General features: G+C 34.4%; 1 protein-coding gene across 2 annotated transcripts in view; it reads right to left on the bottom strand.

Moving 5' to 3' along the window:
• Positions 1–19,117, bottom strand: part of LOC145293172 (uncharacterized) — a 297,731-nt gene that overhangs the window by 220,209 nt on the left and 58,405 nt on the right. Inside the window, exon 1 of one of the 2 annotated variants that reach the window (XM_080139640.1) lies at positions 13,605–13,874. The exons of the other annotated variant lie outside the window; for it this stretch is intronic. The gene's annotated coding sequence lies outside the window, so the exon portion shown is untranslated. Of the gene's footprint in view, positions 1–13,604; positions 13,875–19,117 lie in introns of those variants that run through there. 2 annotated transcript variants of the gene reach the window in all.

Raw genomic sequence — 19,117 nt, 5'->3', positions numbered from 1 at the left:
AATTGCATTCATCTGCAAAAAATCTAGCTAATTTTCATATTCTTTTAAACATTCATATTAATTCCCTATTAATTTTTTTGGTTTTCTTATGGGATGATCATCTTTAGTTAACTATTATGTGTAATTATATTCATGCAGATGTTCTACATGATTTATACTTCCATAATATTTGCGTAAAAAGGCTATTGTAAACACAAACCACTTTCTATGTATATTATTTGTTTAAAAAATGCCTACCACACTCCTCTGTCAGACATGAAACTTCATATATAGGGTATTCGTACCCATGCGAAACTTTATGTGCAAAAGTGTGAAAATTAAGGTCGAACGACGGAATTACGAACATGCATCGTTACGTAATAGTAATTGGCTCATGTTTTCATTTTTAGCCTTGCAGCAAACATGTCTTCATAGCTCAGGCATTAACCTCAAAGGAAAACGTAAATCGTAAGATAAACATTTTTGCTTCGATTCTCGGTGGTGGCGAACGTGTCATCTTTTTTTTTTTTTAACTTTTAAAATCATTACTACATATTGGGTTCAATATAATATAATCATAAATACAAAATCTGCATTAAGCAAAATATATTTAAGCGTATTTTACGACCGAGCAGCAATACCGGGCGGCCTCCTAGTATATATATATATATATATATATATATATATATATATATATATATATATATATATATATATATATATAAAGTCATCTTGTCTGTCTGTCTGTGTAAGGAACGGTCCCTACCAAACTACTTTTGGTCTACAAACTTGAAACTTGATATATAGGGGATTTGGAATTGTGGAACAAATTTGATTTGGTTTTTAGTCAGTAAGAATATCGGCTAATGGGTTAAAACAAAACGGAACTTAGAAGGCGTAAGTCGATTAAACGTGTTACTTCTACACATGCTCATATACATATTATTTTTTTAAAAGGTTTCATATGCGTATGGACTTGGATCTGTTGGTTACGAATAAGACTGTAGAGCTACATGATTTGGTTTCGATATTTACTGATGACCCACAAACGATAATTTTTTTTTGCTTTCAAAATCCCTACATTTGGTAAAATATAATAATCAATAGATAATTGGCTTCATAATAATAAATCTGCATAAATTAAAATATCATATTTAAGCGTATTTTACGACCGAGCAACGGCAGGTCTTCTACTAGTTCTTCTATAAAACAATCCCATTTTCTCCCTTGCTCATCTTTTCATGAGTTATTGTAAACTTATTTTTATATGAGCAAATAACTGTTATTTAGAAAATAGATGTATTATTTATCCTCCCCATCAAGAATGAAAATGTTTACAGTGAAATTGGGTCTACAGATCAAACTTATGATCTCCAGGTAATTATTTATTTTAATGAATGTTAGAAAGCTGTTTAAAAAGCTAAATTCTTTTCAGCTGATAACACATATCCCAATAAATAGAAGGTCGAATGAGAACTGTCCTCGCCCGTGCATTGAATAAAGGATTTAGTTTAAGTTTTCTGTCAAGTTATCATTTACTACAAACGAAAACAACGGAAGGCAGGAAAAGCATCGGTTGAAATGTTCGTATATTATAATCAAGATGAAGGTAACAATCCGAAAATGTTAAATACCAACTCTTCATCGTAAAGAGAAAATGACTCACTCGAATGTAGTATTCTGAAAATAAGCCGATATCTTTTCCTTGTGTGCTAATTCTTGTGTGCTTGTATTCGTTGGTTTCTGTCCAATGTAAGGTCGAAATCTGCTCCAAACATACTTATATTTCATTAAAGATAAACAAATAATTTCATAGTAATTCCAACGTTACTGTGGGCCTGAATATATAGATTTGATGTATATTAATGAAATTATCGGAAAACTTCAATTGTGCATATGTTTGTTTTTCTCACTTACGTAATTTACAAGTTAAATTGTTATTGTCTATTTACAATTATTCCAATAGCTCAAATTAGAACGAAACTTTTAAAAATCCAATTTAAAAATAATTTATCACCTATGTATTCCAATAAAGTTATATTCCTGTCTATTTGTCCACAACATAATTATTATGTACAAACGACACACTGTTTCACAAATTAATTTTCATACTGAAAACGAACTTTTATACACTTTCATTCCAGCACTATTTCTATATATATTCAAAAGAAATATACATTTAATAAATGCCTCCATTTGCATATTACATTAAAGAAAACCTATTTTAATAATTACCTAGATCGTATTATTCGTTGTGATAAAATCGTTTTCTTGTTCTACTTAGAAATACTATTTAAAGTTTATTTATTTTTGTAATTCAATTTGTATTTCGTTTAACTTATTTTACTTAATTATTAGCTGAAAACAGTTGCGTTTAAAACCGGAAGTAAGCTATGAGATGTATTTTGCTTTTCATTTTAATAGACCAAGATGAATTTTTTATGCTTCTCTAAATCCAACATGTGGTCACTTTTCAGTATATGTTAAATAGCATGTGACTAATCTCTTTACCCGGCAATATGTTTCGACCAAGCAACGTTACGTATATACAGCTAGTTTATCTATCTATCTATCTATCTATCTATCTATCTATCTATCTATCTATCTATCTATCTATCTATCTATCTAAATCTACCAATAAAATCACCTGATTAGATATCGCGTGCGTGTTTCTCTGCGCATGCGTTTAAGAAATGTGTACGCAAACACGAATAAACGTGATTTAAAAATAATTTGGCAAAAGAAAAAAATCGCATTGTTAAAAGAAAAGTAAAACAAAAATAAAATTAAAATGACTTCCGGATAGGTACAGTTAATTTCGTATCAAATGAACAAATGTTGTCTAGAGGTGAACCTAATCAATGGTGTACATAACTTTAAGAAAGGATTCTGGGGGAGGGAAAAAGAAGAAAAAAAGAAACAGTCATAACTAGTTAGTTTGTTTACACAAACTCTGCCACACGCACAAAGTCTGATCGATACGAGGATTGATTGAAAAAATATTTGCCTAAAGATCTTCTTAATGATTGCCCTTTGTAGAATGAAAAGATTTGCTACCTATTTAATCAATAAAATCTCCTTAACGAGTTGTTAGTTTTACAGTCTGAATCCTAAATACACACACACACGTATTAAGCTCTCTGTCTAGTTGTTTCCTTAATTTGGTTACCAGATTGTAAATAAGTATTTATAGAGTAAGACATTTAGCGGAGAAAAAAAAACTTGAAATAAACATAAAATAAAACACATTTTAAAATGTCTGCTTTGTGTGAGAAAGGGCGCGCAAGATCGGCCATGTTGAAATTCTCAGTTTTTGTAGCTATTAACTTCGAATTTATTCACAAGGTTAATATATCGATGCCTCCAATGGTGACAACTCTTATTTACAATAGCTGTGTTTATAAAAGGAAAGACATATTTTCTGCTATAAAGTATATTAAGAATTTAATAAGAAATTACTTCAATACACAAAAGGAATTTATCGAGAAGTGGTCTTCGTCTTTGACTCATTCAAACGAACAGATTAATAACTCATTAATCGAGAATAAGACGATGCAGAGTCTATTAACAAACATAATGATGAATAGGTGTTTTTTTAACCTTTACATCCTTGTGAGTTGACCATTTGCAAGGAAATTTTCCCGTGTAACAATTCTCTAATAACTAAACTAACTAAATATGTGTTCGCATTATTTAATATCTCCACACTGATGGTGCAAAATAATGTCGTTTTTGACATGAAGTTAGACGACATTATTTGCACCAACCTAATATTTTGAGTATCATTTCACAACGTTTCGATCTATGTAATGCTCTGGCCTTCTTCAAGTATATCATGTCAAACTTTGCGTAAGGACTCGTTGCACAGTGATTAGAGTATTAAAAAAATCAGTTGTAAACGTGACCATCTTCTGAATGTTGAAAGTGAAATCGTCAGTGTGTGTGACCAAAAATACAGTTGCGAATTACTGAAGATTTCTATCCAGTCATGGCTGACGAAGTGAGAGCATGCTACCCCAATGACTTAAATAAATGGCTCCGTTCGAAAATTGTAGATTCTCGAATTCGATGTGATACACCTAAAGAAGGTTACATCGACCAAAACGTTGTGAAAATTACACTCAAGATGAGAACAATAGTTTTGTGTTTTCTATTTGCAATATGATATTGCATTTAAGTTAATGTGACATTTAAAAAAAAAATCTAAGTACTTTAACTTGTTACAAACTAGCTTACAAAACGTTTTCCATTTAGTTTAAGATATTATGCGTATTATTATTAGAAGACTAGCAGGACCCGTTAACCGGCGTTACTCGGTGGAAGCCTGCCCCCCCCCCCGCAAAAAAGTAAACTACAGTTGTTGTTGGTGCCCACTGCCGTCTCTGAATAATTGCGGACACTAACAGCGTGGCCGAAATGAAATAATCTGACTGCCACTAGCGATTAGTGCTGGTTTGGGACAATAACATGCAGATACTGTTTGAATTAAAACAAAGCAATTAAGGGAATGCGTAAATCTGTAAGAATTAATAAAATTACAAAAAAATGAACCAATCAAAATATTAATGGAAAGTATAAACAGAAATTTTAGAGGTTAGGGAGTCTCACTGTTCTGAACTGTTTAGAGTGATCGAAATCAGTGGTAGCAGTCCTAGCTGTTTCTGTTTGTTGTTCAAGTCTTTCTCTTCTTTTCAACTCCTCCATCAGGAGTATTAAAGTAAATCACAGTTTTAAGTCATCTTTTTTAACGTGTTAAACGAAACAATTACGACTTTTTCTCTTCTTTGAGTATTGTCACATCACGAACGGCGTTTGGAATAGACATCCCAAACTCCCATATTGAACAACTTTCGGAATAGACACTAACAACCTCCCCATCTTAAGAATGGCGTTCGGAATAGACACCCCCATGTAAAGAACGGCCTTATATAAATAAATGTGAATACAAGCCTGGCAGCCAGTGAATTATAGGTCTTTATATCTCTATAAGTACTAAAAATTTCTTAATCAGCATAATTGAAAACCTTTAAAAGTCTTCATTCTAAAGAAAATTGTGGCGGTGAACCTAATGTACAAATTTACCCCCACCTAGAAAAAAAAACTAACGTGTGTGCAATTTCGAGAATCCAGTAGATGATATTGCCGAAGTATTTATTTTTGATACGTCGACCATCGTAATAGATTGCGCAGGTTTAAATAAAGTATATTTCAATAAAGTACATAAAAATAACGTAACTATGTCTGAAAAAAATTGTAATTAATTGCTGGAACAAATGTACAAAGCGAGCGAGTGTGTGAGAGAGAGAGAGAAAGAGAGAGAGAGAGAGAGAGAGAGAGAGAGAGAGAGAGAGAGAGGAAGAAATAAAGGTTTTTGTTTTTTCTTCTGCATCGCCGTGGAGAAATGTAAAAAGCGAGTGAGAGAGCCAGAGAGAAGTTGGGAAGAATATATACAGAGAAAGAGAGAGAGAGAGAGAGAGAGAGAAAGAGAGAGAGAGAGAGAGAGAGAGAGAGAGAGAGAGGGGGATGTGCAAACTTATGCTGTTAAATGTAAGAAAATGAACGCAGCAATTTACTCAGAGGGCAAAAGTAAGTATCATTGCGATGCCATATTTGAATGGTACATTAGCGTTCGTTTAGCATGCGAATACCGCTAATCCGGAATATAAGAATGGTCAGAGGTCAGCTAATCAGATTGAGCGGAATTGGTCTAGGGAGACTTTATTATTTTTAAATCGGAAAAGGAAAACATGTTATGCCAAGGAATTTATGATCCAGTTTTGAAGGGTGAAAACACATATTCGTCGAAAGTACAGAATTCCTCTCGGTGATGATTGGGGGCGGTATGAGTACTTGATATTTAGAGAGAAAAATAAGAACTACTTCCTCTAAAAATGGTTGCGATTGTGATGATATTGCTCCTCGGATGAAATTTAGGATTTTATCATAACGACTAAAGTGGCGTTCTTAAGTTACATAAGATAATGGCCAGTAGTCTAGACATAATAAATTTGTATGTAGCATCTGTTGTTGCAAACCTACGGTATTTGATCCAGAAAGGAATTTCTGCAATCAAAATATTATATATGAAGATAAAGCCATTAAATTAATTAAAAATTAATAGCAGGAGTCACGTCTTGAAATAGCTATCTCACAGTTTCTGTTGAAAGTGTTGATATTGTCTTAGAAATCTTTCATAAGAAATATTTAGATGGGGTTTATAAGATCGAACGACTATGCATTGATATAGACACTACTAACTTCATGCGTAATTTTTCTGCTTATGTGAAATCTTGGTTGTATGAGTTTAAGAATGTATTTTTTAAAATCTAAAATCAAATCTCCTTAGCAACTCTCCTTAGTCACGTGGTAATTCACAAAATATCTGTTTCTGAAAATTTTCACTACTGTAGTGAACCATCTTAATTATTTGTAAAGAGAGATATTTGATTCATATTCAATGTAATCGGCCTAAATTAAATCAAGCTATGTTGAAAGTCATTTCGCTAAAGGAATGATTGCAACTTATTTTTTTCTTGATTACCCCGAAAAAATCCCAACACTTTAAATCTGGGTTTTGTTAGGCAAATACCAATTCGGTTTATAATTTTTGTAACATTGCAGGTTGATAATAATCAAGGCAAACACAGCGGTATAGTTAACAAAAAATGTATTATCAAAAATGTTACAGAAGTACACGTCGTGATTCTGGGGTCATAACTGCCATTAATATTTATGAACTTGTTAAATTGAACTATATATAAAGTTTCTGGGTGAGTCTATTATAACTGAAATAGGTATAGCAGTTTACTCCATAAAAATAATTGTAAAAATATTAAACTTTAAAGGATTACATCTTTGTACATTCCTTGGTTTATGCCCATTGTGCAATGGTCATTGGCATTTAATAAGCAAATGCGTTGATAGAAAAGATCTTCTGATGAGTTGAGTTTGTAGCAGGAAATAATATGCTGATATTATGTACCCTTGTTTCGATCATCTACTTATAGAGTTTAGCTCATGTTACATTCATAACTAGCATTTCAGCCTGGCGTTGCCCGGGTGTTTGGACATGTATGTTGAGCAAAAAAAAAAAAAAAATGGTAGTAGGAAGGCAGGCTCAAACTCGTACCGCAAAGAAGGAAAAGAACGGGGAAAAACCTGACGTCTTCGCCGTTACGACCACTGCCAGACCGGAAGTGACACATGTTTAAATTAAGGCAAGACAATCGGAAGGAGAGGATGACTTTCGAAAATATCGGCGAAAAAAGCGACACCCCCTGTAGAAAAGTGCCCAGTTGAGGGTGAAGATATTAATGTTCTAAGCCAATATTATTACTCCTTAACATTTATTGTTTTGTGCTCAAATCAAGTTATTAAGTAAGATCCATGCCCAAGGAACTTATATCTAAAATTCCAAGTGTTTATACGCAAAATTGGCGGAAGATTTGGTAGAGTTCTCAAAGGTCAAATCCTTAAACTCTGACCTCCTAACAGCAAAATTTCTGAGCTAAAACGGATTACAAAGATTTTCCCATATCTCAGTACCCTGTATATCAAATTTTGAGTCTGTAGACTTAAAATTGAGAGAGTTATTGCGTAGGGAAATGTACACACACACACACACAGACACGTTAACTATTATAGATATACTAGAATTTAAGCCCGGCGTTGCCCGGGTGTTTGGATGTATAAAAAAAAGAAAGTGGTAGTAGGAAGGCAGGCTCCAACCTGTACCGCAAAGGAGGACAGGAACGGAAAAAACGTGACGTCTTTGCTGTTACGATCACCAACAAACAGTAAGTGACTTATATTTAAAATAAGGCTAGACAATCTAAAGGAGAGGATAACTTTAAAAAATATCGGTGAAAAAAACGATCCTCCCCCAGTTGAAGGTGAAGATATTCATTTTTTTAGCCAATGTTTCGATATTTATCGTCTGAAAGGTCGAACTTCAAAACGATACTGATCTTGATAAAACCCGTCGCCTCTGTCGAAAGTTTTTGGCGAACATACATACATACATACATACATATATACATTTATATATTGGTAACTAATAGATTTCGACCCAAACCGATTAAAAAGCTTGCCCTATCTCTGAATACCCTTTATGTAAAATGTCAAATGTTTAGACCAGAAATTGTCTGAGCAATTTGGTAGAGACCGTATAGATAATTTTTTTAAACTTTGACCCCTATTATGATCACTTAAAATTTATTGTTTGGGGCTCAAATAAACGTATTAAGTTATATCTATGCCCACGGAACCTACATCTGAAATTTCAATTGTTTATACTCAAAATTGACGGAGGAGTTTGGTAGAGTTCTCAAAGGTCAAATCATTGAACTTTGACCCCTTAAAAGCCAAATTTCTGGCCGAAAACCGACCACAAAGACTTTTCCAAATCTCAGTACCCAGTATATAATTTCGAGTCTGTAGACATAAAAATTGACAGAGCTATTGCGTAGGGAGTTGTACACACACAGACACACAAACACACAGACACGTTCACATTTATAGATATACGAGGTGTGTGCAATAAGTAATGCCCCTGACCTTCTTCTAGTTGTCTAATCTACAGGGTGGTCAAAAAGTCAGGTAACATGTTAAAGGTAGAAAAAACAATATGATCCATTATAATCTCTATTCGTTTAATATTATTTCTTGGATGAAATTTTTCCACAACGATGGATTGGTCGCCGTGGCCCAGTTGAATGGCCAGCCAGATCTCCGGATCTTACCCCTCCTGATTTCTTTAAAATGTTACCTGACTTTTTGACCACCCTGTAGCTGAAATTTTGCATATGCAATGATTTATATCTTATGTGGCAAATTACAGCTCTGAACTAATTGTGGTTTTTATTTTACAGGTGTTTGAACTGAGTCAGGTGTGAAATAGAGCCTGTTGAATGTCGAGCAGTGATCCGGTTTTTGCATTTGAAAAGACACACACCACAGGAGACTTTTGATGAAATGAAAGAAACTTATGGTGATAATGCCCCATCATATGACCTTGTACAACGCTGACATCGTGAATTCAAACATGGCCGGAAGTATGTGGAAACAACTCCCAGACCTGGTCGCCCACCTTCTGCCATTGATGAGGCATCTGTCCGTCAAGTTGAGGCTGCCATTTTGGAAGATCAGCGCATTACTATTTTCCAAATAGCCCAAGATGTCAAGATTAGTACAGGGTCCGTTGAAACTATCATTCATGCGTATACATAAGGTGTCTGCCAGATGGATTCCCAGGTTGCTCACACCTTTCCAGAAGCGAGAACACGTCGAGTACTCGAGGATGAATTTGGAGATGTGCTAAGAAGATGAGTCAAAGTTTTTCAAAAGACTGGTTACACAGTATGAAACCTGGGTCCATCATAATGATCCAGATACCAAAGTCCAGTCAATGCAGTGAAAGCACTTAGAATCACCACCTCCAAAGAAGGCAAGGGTGCAGCCCTCCGCTGGCAAGATCATGTTCACAGTCTTCTGGGACCAGGACGGAGTAGTGATGACAGATTTCCTGGCAATGGGTACCACAATTACAGGAGCCTATTATGCTTCACTTTTGAGGAAATTAAGGGAAGCTATCAAAATCAAGAGGCGGGGCAAGATCAGCAAAGGTACCCTCCTCCTGCAGGACAACACTCCGGCCACAACTCGCATGTCGCTAGATCAGAAGCACAGGTGTGTGGTTATGAAATTCTTCCCCATCCTCCCTACTCTCCTGACCTTGAACCTTCTGACTTTCACCTCTTCCCAGCCATGAAGTTGTTTTTGAAAGGAAAGCGTTTCCCAGATGATGCAGCCTTGATTTCTGAAGTCACGTCGTGGTTGGAGGACCAACCTGGGATGTTCTACAAAGACTGTCTCCAGAGCTGCATCAAACGATGGGAGAAATGCATAACTCTGGGTGGTTCCTATGTAGAGAAAGACTAATAACTGTGCCAAGTTTCCTTACTCTACTGCTATGGGAAGTGGGTCAGGGGCATTACTTATTGCACACCCGCGTACTACCATGGGTGCCCGGCGTTGCCCGGGTATTTGAAAGTGTATGTTGTGCAAAAAAGCGGTCAATTTTTTAAACTTTGACCCCTTATTATGACCCCTTAAAATTTATTGTTTTGAGCTCAAATCAAGTTATTAAGTTAGATCCATGTCCAAGGAACCTATATCTAAATATCAAGTGTTTAGACCCCCATTGTCGGAGGAGTTTGGTAGAGTTCTAAAAGGTCAAATCGTTGAACTTTGACCACGTTATCGCACAATTTCTGGCCGAAAACCGATCACATCGATTTTCCCAAATCTCAGTACTCTGTATATCAAATTTCGAGTCTGTAGACTTAAAATTGACAGAGTTATTTCGTAGGGAAATGTACACACACAGACACACAGATACACAGAGAGACAGATACACAGACACGTTCACTTGTATAGATATACTAGTATTTCAGCCCGGCGTTGCCCGGGTGTTTGGAGGTGTATGTTGAGCAAAAAAAAAAAAAAAGAAAAGAAAAAAAGCGATCTTTGTTTTTTAACTTTGACCCCTATTATGACCCCTTAACATTTATTGCTTTGGACCTAAATTCAGTTATTAAGTTATCCAATGAACCTATATCAAAAATTTCAAGTGTTTCGACCGAAAGTTGTCGGAGAAGTTTGGTAGAGTTCTCACAGGTCAAATCATTGAACTTTGACCACTTAATCGCACAATTTCTGGCCGAAAACGGATTACAAAGATTTTCCCAAATCACAGTACCCTGTATATCAAATTTCGAGTCTGTAGACTGAAAATTGAGAGAGCTATTGTGTAGCGAAATGTAGACACACAGACACACAGATACACAGACACACAGACACATTCATTTTATAGATTAAACAAAAATATATACGTATAGATAAATATATATGGAAACAATTTTGTGTTTACTGCACACTTTTTACGCAAATATTATGCAAGTATAAATCATGTAGAACATCTGCATGAATATAATTACACGTAATAATTAACTAAAGATGATCATCCCATAAGAAACCCGAAAAAAACTAATAGGGAATTAATTAAAATTAATGTTTAAAAGAATATGCAAATTAGCTAGATCTTTTGCTAGTGAATGCAATTCTACGACCCATATATAAGAACATTGTCTTTTCTTTTCAAATAGAGGGGGTTTAATGTGAATATCGATACACACAAAAGAAAAACGAATTTATAGGAGTATAGATAGATAGATAATGACGGTAGAAATTAGGTGTTGCTTATCAAGGAGGTTGTTTTCACTTTTGATGGGATAGAATGTGAGTTAATGCTTCCTGAATCATTGTAGCCATAGCTTATATTTATCACATTCTCCGCCAGATTACTTATAAAAAGCTTTCTTAGGTTTTGTTTAGAAACATACTAGCATTTCAGCCCGGCGTTGCCCGGGTGTTTGGAGGTGTATGTTGAGCAAAAAAAAAAAAAAAAAGCGGTCAAATTTTTAAACTTTGACCCTTATTATGATCCCTTTACCTTTATTGTTTTGGGCTCAAATCAAGTTATTATGTTAGATCCATGTCTAAGGAACCTATATCTTAAATGTCAAGTGTTTAGACTCAAAATTGTTGGAGGAGTTTGGTAGAGTTCTAAAAGGTCAAATCGTTGAACTTTGATCCCTTAACAGCCATATTTCTGTCCGAAACCCGATCACAAAGAGTTTCCCAAATCTCAGTACCCTGTATATTAAATTTCGAGTCTCTAGACTAAAAATTGACAGAGTTATTGCGTAGGGAAATGTAGACACACAGACACGTTCACTTTTATAGATATATAGATTAGAAGGATACGTCTTTCAGTGAAACTGGTTCCGCCTGTTCCATTCCTTTCCTGATAGATGGGGATATAATTTTTTTTATTAAATAAAAATAATGTAATGTTAACAATAGTTATTGTGAGCTTGCAGCTTATTCTTCTGGTGGTTACAAAGCCTGTCTCTGTGGGTGTATTTTGGACGTCGGTTTTCTAAATCACCTGACTAATAGGAAGTCTCATTCCATAAACTGCTCAAGGATCCAAACATTTTGTCAACCTTAAAAGATTTCTCACTTGCATACGAATCTAAGTTTGACTCTGAGGTTTGTGTTATACATTCCAATCTACGTTTTTTTTAATATTCAGATTGTCCAGTACATACGCATATTTTTGGTATTGAAACCTATGTCAAAGTATTTTGAGTTTTTTCTTTATTGTTTTAAAAAATCCTTGGCGAAGAGAACTGTAGAGAAGTTTTTCAGTTTAGAAACTGTAGGAATTAGAGAAAATTCTGTCAGTGTCAGATAAGAGTGATCGCTTTCACAAGTCTTAGAGTTACACGTTATTTTGTGCATCTGCCTTGGAGGTGGGGATAAGCTGAGGTCCCTTCTAACCAGCAAGTAGCTCTGAAAGTTTTAGATCTTGTTGTGAACAAACTAAAGAAATATTTGTGCGATACTATCGATGTCCCTACCCAAGTGTTCGAAAATAAAATAGAGAAAAAATATAAAAGAAAAAAAGAGGAAATAAGTTTATCAACAAAACAAATGTATATGAAGTTGTTCACCAATGCAAACAAACGAAACTAAAATAGGACTGTTAATCAAAGTTTGGCGGTGATTAGGACAAAAGGACCATATTTATTTAATGTGGTTTATTTCTTGATAGTGGTGAAGTTGAAGGTATAAACAGGAAGTTAAAAGTCTTTTCTGTTGATTTTACTTATTATATTAGGTTCTCAGGAAATTATTATTTTTGGATTTCTGAATTTTTTAGATAAGGATTGATAATTCGTATTATTTGGATTATTCAGACTACTATTCTCATCTCGAGTGCTATTTTCACAATGTTTCGACTGATGTAACCTTTGAAGTTCTTCATGTGTCTCTTGTCGAACTCGAGAATTTTTCTCAGAAAGGATCCGTAGCGTAACGGATAAAGTACTTAGTAAAAATCAGTTGTACGTGACACTCTTCTGGAGGTTGAAAGTTAAATCCTCAGTGCCGGCGATACCAAGAATACAATTACGGATTACTTAGGATTTCTACCCGGTTATGACCGATCGAACTAGATTATGCTACTTCCGTGGATTAAATAAAGTATTACGTTCGAAATTCCTTGTTCGACAGAAAGATTCTCGAGTTCGACAAGATCGTACACCTGAAAAAAATTGGAGATTACGTCAGTTGAAACATTGTGAAAATAACACTCAAGATAACAACAGTTCGAATAATCCAAGTAGCACGTATTATTTTGGGTGTACACTGTCGTAAATCGGTATCAATATTGAAACCCAAAGTGCATATTCTGGATTGAATTCAGAACTTTGCTTAACGAGGATGTGCAGTTGTTCCATTGTGTTAAAATGTATTTAGATTATATTATATTAAAATACTTGCTCAAGGTTTCTTTAGAGCTTTATTTTATTGTATGAGTTTTTTTCCGTTCTCCCAGATATAGTACCTGTTATCTACAAATGGCCATACGCAATAAAACTAAATTTGTCAGTGTTAGTATGCCGTAGTAATGTTATATTGTCTCTAATATAAAGGGTTGTGTGTTTGATTATCATAAAGGGAATCGCGTGTGAGTGACATGTATTTTCAGAACCTACCTCTGCTTCTTCGATGTTGGACCATCTGGAAATTTCTCATCTTGGAGGGAGACTTGATACCTGTTTTTGAATGAAGATTCAATCACTCCAAGACAAGGAATTAGTTCTATAGTTTTTATTTCACTTTCTCCAGATGTCCTGCAGAAGGTGGAAGTGAAATCGGCCTGTGTGGGTTCTTCTTCTACACACGTCAGCGTTCGTCCCCCCCCCCGTGAAGAGGAGGAGACAACGGGAAGCCGTCCGTTGTCTTCTGTGTCCAAATCAAATCTCAACGATTCAGCTAACCTGATCACATGACTCATACGCAATCAAATCAACTGATCTTTTACTTCCGGCCAACGTGTCTACACTATAACTCACCTCTTCCTCTCTCTCTCCCTCTCTCTATTCTTTAACATTCTCTCTCTCTCTATCCATTCTCTAACAGTAATTGACATATATACGACATAATCACGTTGACACCCCGGTTCTTGTTAGATCACCGAAGTTAAGCAACGTTGAGCCAGGTCATTACCAGATGGGTGACTATTTGGGAATACAGGGCGTTGTGTGCAAAAGGATGGCGATATCTCACCGCAAAAACTGCAAAAACTTAACGTCATCATCTCCCCCGATGGAGATATACATACGACTGGAGACCGCTTGTGAATTTGATATTCCCTTGGAGGAAGCCGGTTCAATCCGCCTAGGGTAAGTGCTGATGGCTTAATAAACATACGTTAAGTGACAATCATTGTAGTTAATGTGAATCTCAGGATGTATTTGTATTTATGAACGAATGAGTTATATGCATCATCTTTGTATTGTTTCCTTGAAAAGCCAGCTTCCATCATCTTTGGGGATAACGAATAAAATACTACATCTGCCTTAAGTCTTCATTGTCGACATTCTTCCACATACAGCGCCTGGTATTCCCAAATGGTCACCCATCTGGTAATGACCATGTTGAACGTTGCTTAACTTCGGTGATCTAATGAGAAATGGAGTATTAACGTGATTATGTGGTATTTATGTCAATTAAAACGGCATATCATACATAGTAACAAAAACGAAAAACAGACAAGAATCTTCATAACGTTGTCCGCGGACTAACACACGTTGTGTGTAGTTTCAGTCGCAAAGGAGACCAAGACAAAGAATAGGAAATAACTTCGACTCGCATTTTGGTTATGTACACCAACATTTATTTCCTCGTCGTCATTGCTGTGACGTCGCCCACGTGGTCTAGAACGTTCTCCATATTTCCCACGAGATCTTGAACGTTACCTCGTCTCTTATGAAATCTTTGTCGTTTCTTTTTTTATTGTCGTCCCCTCCTCGCCGGTGACATCACTTCTCATGCATTTAAATACATACATCCGTGCTATGTTACATTTCTACAAAGATTGAACATCTGTTGACGATATCGTGTTTTGGATTTACTTGTTTGAAATCGCATTTTTAGATGCGCCCACGCCTCTCCATAAAAGCCTAAGTCACCGTTTCACGGTTCCTTTGACGCTTACATTTTAAATACAATTTTCATCGTTACACAAACAGATCGAATTGACGCGTCTTGAGAATATCCGATGTTGTTTTTGCTCTAAGAAGGTTATTTTGGTAACATTCTTGCACTTTCCTTATAAACTATTCACTTTTTTCACAAATTTGGTTTGAGATGCTGAGACTTAAGTCTGAGGCTCAATTTGGAAAAGCTAGTAACAAAGCAAAGATCGATGGAATGTGGAGAACTTATGTCTTTAAGAATTTTAACGATACGATTGAAGAAAGAATATCACATACATATGCGTGTGTGTGTGGTTTTATGTGTGTATATGTGTGTGCGTACGTGTGTGTGTAAATATATAAGTTTTATATGTATATATATTACTAGCATTTCATCCCAGCGTTGCCCGGATGTGTGTTGAGCAAAAAAAAAAAAAAAAGTGGTAGTAGGAAGGCAGGCTCGAACCCGTACCGCAAAGAAGAAAAAGAACGAGGTAAAACCTAACGTTTATGCTGTTACGACCACCGCCAAATCGGAAGCGACATTTTTTAAAATTAAGGCTAGACAATCTAAAGGAGAGGATAACTTTAAAAAATATCGGCGAAAAAAGTGACCCCCCCTGTAGAAAAGTGCCTAGTTGAAGGGGAAGATATTAATTTTTTTAGCCAATTTTTCGATATTTGTCGTATGAAAGGTCGAACTTCAAAACGATACTGATCTTGATAAAATCCGTCGCCTCTACTGAAAGATTAAGGCAGACATGCAAACAGACATACATACATTTATATATTGGTAACTAAAAGATTTCGACCCAAAGCGATGAAAAAGCTTGCCCTATTTCTGAATACCCTTTATGTAAAATTTTAAATGTTTAGACGAGAAATTGTCTGAGTAATTTGGAAGAGACCGCAGAGGTCAATTTCTTTAAAAACTTTGATCCCTATTATAGCCCCTTAAAATTTATTGTTTTGAGCTCAAATCAAGTTATTAAGTTAGATACATGTCCAAGGAACCTATATTTAAAATTTCAAGTGCGTCGACCCAAAATTGTCGGAGGAGCTTGGTAGAGTTCTCAAAGGTCAAATCGTTGAACTTTGATCCCTTAATCGCCAAATTTCTGGCCAAAAACGGATCACATCGATTTTCCCAAATCTCAGTACCCTGTATATCAAATTTTGAGTCTTTAGACTAAAAATTGACAGAGTTATTGCGTAGGGAAATGTACACAGACACACACAGACACGTTCACTTATCTATATATATAAAAATGTAACTCTTGGTTCGTTCGCAATTTATAGTCTAAAAAACCACTGGCTTCCACGTTTTGGTATAATATGTTTACTATATCCATCTGTGTTCTTATATATTTCTTTTTAATTATAACATTATACTTAATTTTTCTATAATAAATAGGTGGGTTTCTTTGTACCGATAGGCCATTTTTTTTATTTAGGGACAATTATTTATTACCGCTTCCTGTCACGTGACCAGTGTTTCTAATTTAGCGGTTTTCCTGCTAGATCTGGAGATTTCGTTTGCAATCTAGCGGGAAATTCTAGAAAATCTGGAGATATTTCGCACCCACACACCCGCAAGCGCTTGAAAATACTTTAAAACATAAAATAAATTCATTCATGTAAGTAAAAAAAAAGTAGCATTTATTGCCTTTAGTAACAATTATTTATTGATTATTTGTTTTGTTTTTCACCTTTTTTTTCGGCTAACCATTCTTAAATCTCGCTATAAAATCGATTTTTCCAAGTACATTTTAGGTGGGGGGTAGGCATTCCAACCTTCGAAGTTTAGTTTAAAATACGAAATTTAGAAGTATTTAGTCTAAAATTGTAAAAAGCAAGAAACAACAGCAAAAAAAAAAAACAAAAAAACATACCAATACAGTAGAATTTAATTATCTACCAACCTAAATACTTTTAACATGCTAAAACAAAGTTTTTTGTTTTTTTATTTTTCTAATTTCAAAATATGTTGCACCATTATTGTGATGTTTAATTTGCAGTATATTTCAATTTAACTTTTATTATAAAAAGTTTGAGTTTATGATTTGTTTCCTGCAAAAAAAAAAAAAAAATACCCTCTCTGAAAAAACAGGTAAAACTAGCTGATAAAATACGGGAGGTAACCGCTTCAATATAATTCCAGAAACATATAGTGAGAAAACACGGAACATTTTATATATTGAATATACTATATTTATAATTTTTTATCGTAGGAAGTGAAAATAGGGAGTTTTTTTTTTTGGGGGGGGTGAATTAGCGATTTTTGAAAATTTCAGATGATACAAGTTAAAAATCTAGCGATTTTCTGGACATTTCTGTCTCCTGATCTCGCGGGTTTTTTTAAATCTCGGTTGCCAACACTGCATCACTAAAAAACACTATAGGCTTAATGTAAACAGAATGTGTTTACAATATCGGTAAATTTTCAATGGGTTTAATCACATGATTATTGATAAATTAACCACACGTGGTCGCTTTCCTATTAAATATTCATCGAAAAATGTTAGGTACAGACAAAATGAATGCCGACGCTCAAAGTGTATAAACATTTTGACCCCTCCCTTTACTTAAAAATTCACCAAAAATCAGGAAATTAACTAATTTTAATGAAAATTGCAGTATTTATCAAATTATCGCAGAATATAATGAACTAATTATTTTTACTTAATTCTAAGTGAAAATGTTTTATTTTGTTTAAACAAAGAATACCTTTACTAAAGTTATGGTTTTCAGTAGTAAATAAAAAACGCAAGAATTTATTTTTGCTTTTTTTATATAAATAAAGCATCGTAATTTGTAACAATAAAACATAATTTTTACAGTAACATTACGAAAAAAGCCCCTAACGTCCGTAATAATGAATGCGATATAACGCGAAGAAAAATGAATTCTCGCATACTATTCAGGAAATTAAAGATTCAATTAGATTCCTATTTCAGTCACCTAAATTATTTAGGGTGAAATGAGTTTAGGAATTTACAGCCAAACCTAAATATTTTTTTCTTGCTTAAAAAAAATAGCATTAATACAGTAAGTTAGGTAAAATCTGCATAGAATGCTCTGCTTTACGGTTGTTTTAAAAATGGAACGGAAATTTGAATTTCGTTCCTTTTTAAATTCGGTAGATTTTTACATTACGTCCAACTCATCGTTCACATTCGACACGTGAACTTTTATAGCTTTTCGGGTATGCTGGCAAGGTTAGGGGTGTCTATTCCGAAAGCCGTTCTTAACATGAGTAGATTGGTAGGTGTGTCAGAAATTTCGTGAAAAATAGTGAATAATTCCACCCCGTTTTTCCAAGCTTATAACTCCTCGAAAAATGTAACTCAAGCCCTAATTTTTTTCAATTAAGGGAGCAAGGACCAAGGTTTCATTAAGAAAAAAACAAAAAACAAACAAACAACGTGTTTTTTTTTAAAAAGGTTTTAAACTTTGGACTTTACAGGTAAATTTCTAAAAAAACACTACCTTCTTTGTTTTAAATTTGAATATATTATTTATTAACCTTTTCTCTTCAATTTATGATATATAACACTTTGGTGAGTCAATTATTTACTTTTTAATAGACATTTCAAAATGGGAGGCGTGAATTATTCGAACTCCTGTCTTTCCAAGCTTATAACTCCTCGAAAAATGTAATTCAAGCCCTAATGTTTTTTCAATTAAAGAAGCAAGGAACAAGGTTTTATAAAAAAAACAAAAACAAAAGAAAAAACAAATAACGTGGTTTAAAAAAACAGGTTTTAAACTTCGAACTTTACAGGTAAATTTCTTAAAAACACTACTTTTTTGTTTTAAATTTGAATATATTACTTATTGACCTTTTCTCTTCAATTTGTGATATATAAAACTTTGGTGAATAAGTTAATTATTTACTTTTTAATAGACACTTGAAAATGGTGGGGGGCGTGAATTAAAAAAAAAACGTTTGTCTAAAATATTATATTCGGTTTATTGGAAAGGGCATAAAATTTCACATTGACCCTGAGAATATCGTAAAAATAGAA

The sequence above is a fragment of the Euprymna scolopes genome, chromosome 14 (assembly GCF_053919585.1).
Source record: "Euprymna scolopes isolate OS-2025 chromosome 14, ASM5391958v1, whole genome shotgun sequence".
Classification (NCBI taxonomy): domain Eukaryota; kingdom Metazoa; phylum Mollusca; class Cephalopoda; order Sepiida; family Sepiolidae; genus Euprymna; species Euprymna scolopes.
Note: the sequence above shows the minus strand (reverse complement) of the source record. Positions and strands in the feature narration are given on the sequence as shown.